The 7,536-nt window shown below is 55.5% G+C and overlaps 1 pseudogene; it reads left to right on the top strand.

Moving 5' to 3' along the window:
* Positions 1–1,476: 1,476 nt before the first annotated feature.
* LOC127314084 (protein NRT1/ PTR FAMILY 3.1-like) lies at positions 1,477–4,145 on the top strand (annotated as a pseudogene).
* Positions 4,146–7,536: the final 3,391 nt, after the last annotated feature.

Here is a 7,536-nt window from a genome sequence, read left to right as displayed (position 1 = left end):
CCCTTGCTGAAGAAATCATTTTTCACACGCATATGGCCCTTCCAAAATGGAGAATCAATATGTTTAACCTCAACTTGTGCTAACGTTTGATTTTTCAAATATTTATTGAAAAAAAGTTGTTGCCACATTCCCTCCTCAGTGAGAAGCTTTACCTCAATAACTAATCCTTCTTGGTCTTTAGGTCTACAAACCATATTTCATTTTGTAAGCCTATATTTTCTCTTTGTTTCGTCGGTTTGCCAAAAAAAACTCGAGCGGTAAAAATCCAAACGTTTTCTGACACCCACATGTATCTCAAGAAAAGACAACATGAACATTGGCAAACTGGTTAAGACTGAATTGATTAATATTATTTGATCTCCATAGGAGAGTAATTTGCTGCGCAAACTACCAAGTTTTGCCCCAAAACGACTCTCAATAGGGTTTTATTCAGAATTTCTTAGTTTCCGATAATGTACACTTATACCGAGGTATCTGATCGGTAATGAACCAGCCTTACAACCAAAAAATTGTCTGTATTCATGTTCCTTTTCTTTTGCCTTCCCAAAACAAAAGATCTCACTTTTATGAAAATTAATTTTCAAGCCGGACCTTTACAATGTCATGTTCCGAAAATAAGATTGTATCGTTGGCATATTGGAGTATCGATAGCCCCCACCATCAACCAAATGAGGATTGAGACTCCCTACTTGACCCTGTTCTTTTGCCCACGCAATAAGGATGGCAAGTACATCAGCAACAATGTTGAAAAGAATCGGAGAAAAAGGATCATCTTGTCTCAACCTTTTCTTGTTTGGAAATTATGCATAATGTCATCATTAACCTTAATTCCAACGCTACTAGACGAGGTGGTAGAGGTTAGACGGCTTCACGCGAGGACGAGAGTTCGAGAGTAGTTCCAAGCCTGCTTCTCATAACTTTATCTACTTGTGTTGGAGTTGTGCTTCTGCTGTTTTGGTCGTCTTCCAGTGTGGTGTTGTATAACCTAGGGTAGCTCAAACTTGTTATGACGTGTGTTGCTCTTGCATCGAACTTTGCTATTGTTACCTGTGTGGGTTTATATATAAAGCCAGACCAAGTGTGTCTTCGCATTTAAAAGTTTCTGAAAACCCAAAAAAACGTTGACCAACGGGGGAATGATCCCTCCCTTGGCTATACGTTGTTAGGTAGGATGAGACTTTCCCGGTTTTATTCGCTCCTGCAGCGAAATTACCGCGCATGGGGCAATCGAACCCGGGTGGGCTGGCTGCGCACTCGCTTGCCTTGCCACTGAGCTAGAGCTCAGTTCTCAAAGTTTCTGAAAACCCAAAGCCCTTTTTCCTGGATATATAGATGCAATCATTGGAACGGCACTAAAAAGGAAAAATCAACAATCACGTTTAATTTCCTAGCCATCCATCCATTTTCCTCTCCGATCCGATAATGCTGTACAGTGACGGGTGGAGTGTATATACGCGGGCACCATGCCTCGCATTGTCGCATCACATGTTGGGGCATGTGAGTGAAGGCCACAGTTGCACCTCGCTTGCTCTCCCTCTGCTAACGATCTAGAGCTTCAAGCAGCCCCTGGGGCTTGAGCTCTCGATCTCTGGCCATGGCAACCACAGAGGTGGACAGGGAGAGGGGTGGAGACCGCACGAAGAGGAAGCAGGGTGGCTTCCGGACCATGCCGTTCATACTAGGTGAGCACCGTGCAGCACTGCAGTTTGTTTGCATGAGCATCTCGAGTAGGTTAGTTCTGAATAATCCGGGGAAAACCGAGCGAACATTGTAGAGTTCATCCTCAGACCAGGATGTTTTTTTTTTTTTTGATAATCTCAGCCCAGGATGGTTGGTTGTAACTGTAACTGGAGACTGGAGAGTTCTCATCACCTGTATGTATGTCGACCCTGCTGCAGTGAACGAGGTCTGCGACATGTTCGCGACGGCAGGCTTCAACGCGAACCTGATCACGTACCTGACGCACGAGCTGCACCTGCCGCTGGTGGAGGCCTCCAACACGCTCACCAACATCAACGGCACGTCCAGCCTCACGCCCATCCTCGGCGCGCTCGCCGCCGACTCCTTCGCCGGCCGCTTCTGGACCATCATCGCCGGCTCCGTCTTCTACCAGCTCGGCATGCTAGGCCTCATCGTGTCCGTGCTCGTCCCCTCGCTCCGCCCCGGCCCCTGCTCCCCTCCCGCCACACCGTGCCGCCGCGCCAACGGACTGCAGTTCGCCGTGCTCTACTTCTCCCTTCTGCTCACGTCCCTCGGCTCCGGCGGGATCCGGCCGTGTGTCGTGTCCTTCGGCGCCGACCAGTTCGACCAGCACAAGGAGCAGCGTGCTGAAGCGGGCGGCGCGGAGGCGGAAGCAGGGCGGCAGCGGCAGTACTTCAACCTCTACTTCTTCACCATGGGGATCGCGGTGCTGCTGGCCCTCACGGTGGTGGTGTACATCCAGGAGAACGTGGGGTGGGGGTGGGGGTTCGGGATTCCGGCCATCGCCATGTTCGTCTCCATCCTGGTGTTCGTGATCGGGTACCCCCTCTACGTCCGGCTCAAGCCCGCGGGTAGCCCGTTCACGCGGCTGGTGCAGGTCGTCGTCGCCGCGTACAAGAAACGGGCCGCCCCGCTGCCGGAGGACTCCGGCCTCCTGTACCAAGACAAGAGGCTCGACGCGCTCATCTCCACCAACGGAAGGCTTCTGCACACCAATCACCTCACGTAAGTACTCAATTTGTCCTCACGCAAGTGCAGTAGCATAGCGTTGCTCGGAGCCGGCGTGTTAGGCGCGTCGGCTGCATTATCGGTGCACAAAGGAAGGAATCCAAATAGTACTCCAGGGAAGAAATTCAAATAGAAAGTAGAGTGTCTAGAACTCTAGATTCCTCTGTGCGCGTCACAGTTCACACTTCACACTCACACCGGCACATATTTCCAGTAGCGTACGTCGGGAACTCGGGATGCGCACGTTGGCCTGCGAATTTTCACCTGATAGCTAGGTGCATGTCCCCGTGCGAATTTTGTTCAGGTTCTTTGACCGGGCGGCGATCGTGACGCCGGCGGACACCACGGGCTCCAGCAAGCTGAACCTGTGGCGGCTGTCGACGGTGCACCGCGTGGAGGAGCTCAAGTCCCTCGTCCGCATGCTGCCCATCTGGTCCGCCAGCATCCTGCTCGCCACCGCGGGCTCGCACAACAACAGCTTCGCCATCGTCCAGGCGCGCACCATGAACCGTCACGTGACCCAACATTTGCAGATCCCGCCGGCGACCATGTTCATCTTCACCACCCTTGCGATGCTCGCCACCCTGGCCGTCTACGACCGCACCTTGGTGCCCATCGCGCGGCGCTTCACGGGCCTCCCGTCCGGGATCACCTACTTCCAGCGCATGGCCGCTGGCCTCGCCATCTCCATCCTCGGCGTTGCCTCGGCGGCGCTCGTGGAGGCCAAGCGCCGCGGCTCCGCCGCCGAGCACGGGCTCCTGGACACGCCGACAACCGTGGTGCCGATGAGCGTGTTCTGGCTGGTGCCGCAGTACGCCATCCACGGCCTAGCGGAGGGGTTCTCGACGGTTGCGCAGATGGAGTTCCTCTACGACCAGGCGCCGGAGAGCATGCGCAGCACCGCCGCCGCGCTCTTCTGGCTCTCCTCCTCCCTCGGCAGCTACATGGGCACGGCGCTCGTCACGGCGGTGCAGAGCGCCACGCGGGGCCGCAGCGACTGGCTCCAGGACAATATCAACAGGGGCAGGTTGGACGCCTACTACTGGCTTGTGACCTGCCTCATGCTGCTTAACCTTGCCTACTACCTCATATGCTTCCGTTTCTACACCATGAAGCCATTGGAGCTCGCGGAGGACGGTGACCACGAAGAGAGTTTGAGCTGTCCTCTGTCCACAAAAATGGCGGCAGCGGCGCCGTATAACATCGAGCATAGAGCGTAGAGCGTATAGTAATTACAACGAAAATGTGTTCAGTACCTAGGTGCATGCGCAACTGTTGTAGTATCCAAATAATCTTGGACCTAGCTAGCATAGTAAGCATCCCGTGACAAGATCCAATTGTGAAGATCATACTGCTGGTCATGTCGCCAAAAAAGCAACCTGTCACGCCTGGACTAGATTCAGTCATATGGGTCTTGAAGATTCAGTTACCGCCTCGTTCCACAGCGTGTTAAGAGCTTTCCAAAGCGTTCCCAAACGGTGCCGGAATCGAGCGTTTAGGGACATGTTTCGTTCGTACCGCGTTTGGGGACGTCGCTTCCCAGCCGCGTCCCCAAATTTTTTTTTATATATTTAAAACTTAAGCGAATTCATTCAAACTTGCTATATATTACATAGATTTGAAGGAAACTCGATGTAATTTAAACTAAACCTAATCTAGTAGTACTTGCGGCGGCCGGAGGCGTCGTAGTCGTAGTACCGGTGAAAGTTATACATGTCGTCGGTGACGACCTCCTATTTGGCGCGCTCGTCGGGCTCGTCGACGGGCTCGTCCTTCACCGCGCCGCTTGGTCTAGCCTCGCCGTCGTCGGTGAGGTCCACGAGCGGCTTCCCGTTGTCGCGGATGGACATGGCGATCGCCGGCATCGCGGTCGCCCCTCCAGGCGTCCTTGTCGTTCAGCGACGCCAAGCACGCCGCTCGCAGCCCTGGGCAATCCTCGGGGTCGTCGCTGCTCGCGATGAGACATTGATGCCGCTCGTACTCCGCCAGCAGCGCCGCCTTCCCGGCTGCCTCGTCGTCCTGCTCCTCCTTCACCTCCGGCTTCGGGATGAGGAGGGCGCTGCCGCCGCGCCTTTGCTGTTGCCGGCTGCCGCTGCCGCCGCGCCTCGGAATGATTGGCGGCATCGCGAACTCCGGCTCCTCCTCCTTCATCTCACGCTTGGGGACGGTGTAGGGCGCGGCGCGGTGCGATGAGGACGGCTCCGATCGCGTCAGCCCTGATGAGGAAGAGTTGGAGGAGGACGAGTACGTCCTCCTCGGCTGCCAGCGTGCTGCGGGCGTAGGAGATGGTGGCGGCGACGACGGCGTCTCCAACCTTGGAGCGCCGTTGTGGATGCCGTCGACGGCGCTCTCCAGGGTGCGCCCCGGAACGCCCCAGAAGAGGACGCGTCCGTCCTTGTTCCAGCTATTCCGCCGGCCGACAAGGTCTTAGGCTTCTGAGTCGCTGATGCATCGGGCCCGCGTCTCTTCGCCTCGCTTTTCATTGTGTATGGTGTGCCCGGAGCGACCCCTGTGTAGCGGGGACGGGCTCGGGGCGCCGGACACCGTATTGGGCGGCGCCGGACAAAAAGAGGCTTTGGGGCACGCGGGTGGGAACATTTATTTGTCTGGCGCACCCCAAATCCCTTTCGGGGACGCTTTGGGCGCGGAAAAAGTCACGCGCGATAAATTAACCGCCGATTTGCCACGTGGGAGAGCCCGCGCGAACCTCCAGCGGACGCGCAAAAAAGTCGCGCGCGCTAATTTTTTGCCGTGCGCGTGCTTTTGCGCCATCCTGCGCGCCAAGCCTGCCACGCCGACTATCGCACGCGCACTCAATCGTCCGAAATATTCACCGCCCGCGTGTCACTTTGCCGACCCCGCCTCGCTCCGCGTCGTCGCTCCGCCTCCCACCTTGCTCCGCGCCGCCGCTCCGCCTCGCGACGAGATGCCTCCCCACCGCCGCTCGAGCTCCGGCTACCGCGACGTCCACGCGTGGCCGAACGGCACATTCTACGCCGAGATCCGCAGCGGCGACGAGCGCATCGGGCTCGGGACGTTCGAGACGACGCATGACGCGACGCGCGCCTACAACGCGGTCGCCTGGAGCCTCGGCCGCTCCCGTCGCTCGATGAACTTCGATGACGTCTGGACGCGGCAATAAGCGGAAGCGCTCGCGCCGCCATCTCTGGCCGTCATGCGCGAGCAGCGACAGTACCAGCGCGAGCTCGAGCAGCGGCTCGTCATCGCGGAGCGCCGCCCAGACGTCCGCGCCAGTACCCGGAGGACGTTGCTGCGATGGAGGCCCACTACGGCAAGAAGGAAGAGGAGAAGGCGGCGGCGAAGGCGGCGAAGAAGGCGGACCGCGAGGAGCGGAGGGTGAAGTCGGCGGCGAGGAAGAAGGAGAGGGAGGAGAAGGCCGCTGAAAGAGCAAGATCTATATCTCGTGTTTTGTGTGTTTGATGACAACACTTGAATGAATTTAACCGTGCGCAAAGATTGTTTTTGTTAGATTTGCAAGTGCACGGTATCCTCGCTGAACACGTCATGATCGGAGGACTGAAGCGTAGCCTATAGGTTTTCTGGTTTTGTGTGTGTGTCGCGCGATGACATGGTTGGAGAGGAAAAGAGGAAAAAGAAGTTTCAGCCAAAGCGGTACTACCGGTACCAGGAGCGGTAGTACTGCTACCCTACTGGTACCGCCCAATGGTACCGCTCTGGAGTTTGCACTGAGAAAGTCCCACAGAACACATTGCGGTACCTCTGCGGTACCTTGAGAGGTAGTACCGCTCGAGAGCGGTAGTACGGCCTTGGTACCGCTTAAGTACCGTAACATAAGTTACGGCACTACCGCTGTGGTACCGCTTGGGATCCAGTGTGACCAAGAGGCCATTGCGGTACCTCGAGCGGTACCGCAAGCGGTAGTACCGCTATGTGTCCATGTGGATAAGTTCTGTGGGGATTTCGAATCCAGAGCGGTAGTACCGCTTACCAAAGCGGTAGTACCGCTTAGGCAGAAACTGCACATAACGGTTGGATTTGAGGAGACCTATTTAAAGGGCTCTTCTTCCCCAAGTCGTTTTTAGCTCTTCTCTTCTTCTCTCCTCCATTGTTCCTGAGCTCAAGCTTAGTGGATCTCCCCACCTACCCAATCAATATTGTTCATACTTTGAGGAGTGGTGGAGGAGGCGCCGATCTATCGTTCTACCAAGAGAAATTTCACCGATTCGTGGTAGTCCTTAGTGGATCTTGTTGGTAGGGTTCCTATGGTGGGATCTTGGAAGAAGTGCACCTATGGAGGCTAGCTTGGTGTTGTGCTAGCCCCATAGGTTGTTGGGAGCCTCCTAGTGTTGTGGAGCTCGCCCCAACCTTGTGAAGGAACCACCGCCTCGACCGGTGCCTTAGTGGAGAAGGGGGAGCCCCTTTGTGGAGCTCTCTCGAGGAAGAAAGTGAGGCGTTCCATCGTGGTGTGGGCGTCTAGCCTCTTGTGTGAGGCTAGCACCTCATCAACGCAGACGTACTCCCTTTTGTGGGAGGAACTGCGGGAAACAAACCTCGCCTCGTCTCTGCGCCCTCCGGTTGTCCCGCTCCTTACTCTTACTATCATGCTTGGTTCCTTTACTTTTTGCACTTGTCTAGGATCATACTAGGATCATCTTGAGCATCAAAGCTATCACCTTTACTTCCGTTGCACTAAAAATTGAAAAAGGCTAAAACTTTGCGGAGCGTCCATTCACCCCCCTCTTGTTCGCTACGATCCATTCAATTGGTATTAGAGCAAAGTTTTCTTGCTCGGGCTTTACCGCCTAAGAAATGGCCGGGCAAGAGACGGTTGTGAATGGATCCCTT

The sequence above is a fragment of the Lolium perenne genome, chromosome 1 (assembly GCF_019359855.2).
Source record: "Lolium perenne isolate Kyuss_39 chromosome 1, Kyuss_2.0, whole genome shotgun sequence".
Lineage (NCBI taxonomy): Eukaryota > Viridiplantae > Streptophyta > Magnoliopsida > Poales > Poaceae > Lolium > Lolium perenne.
Note: the sequence above shows the minus strand (reverse complement) of the source record. Positions and strands in the feature narration are given on the sequence as shown.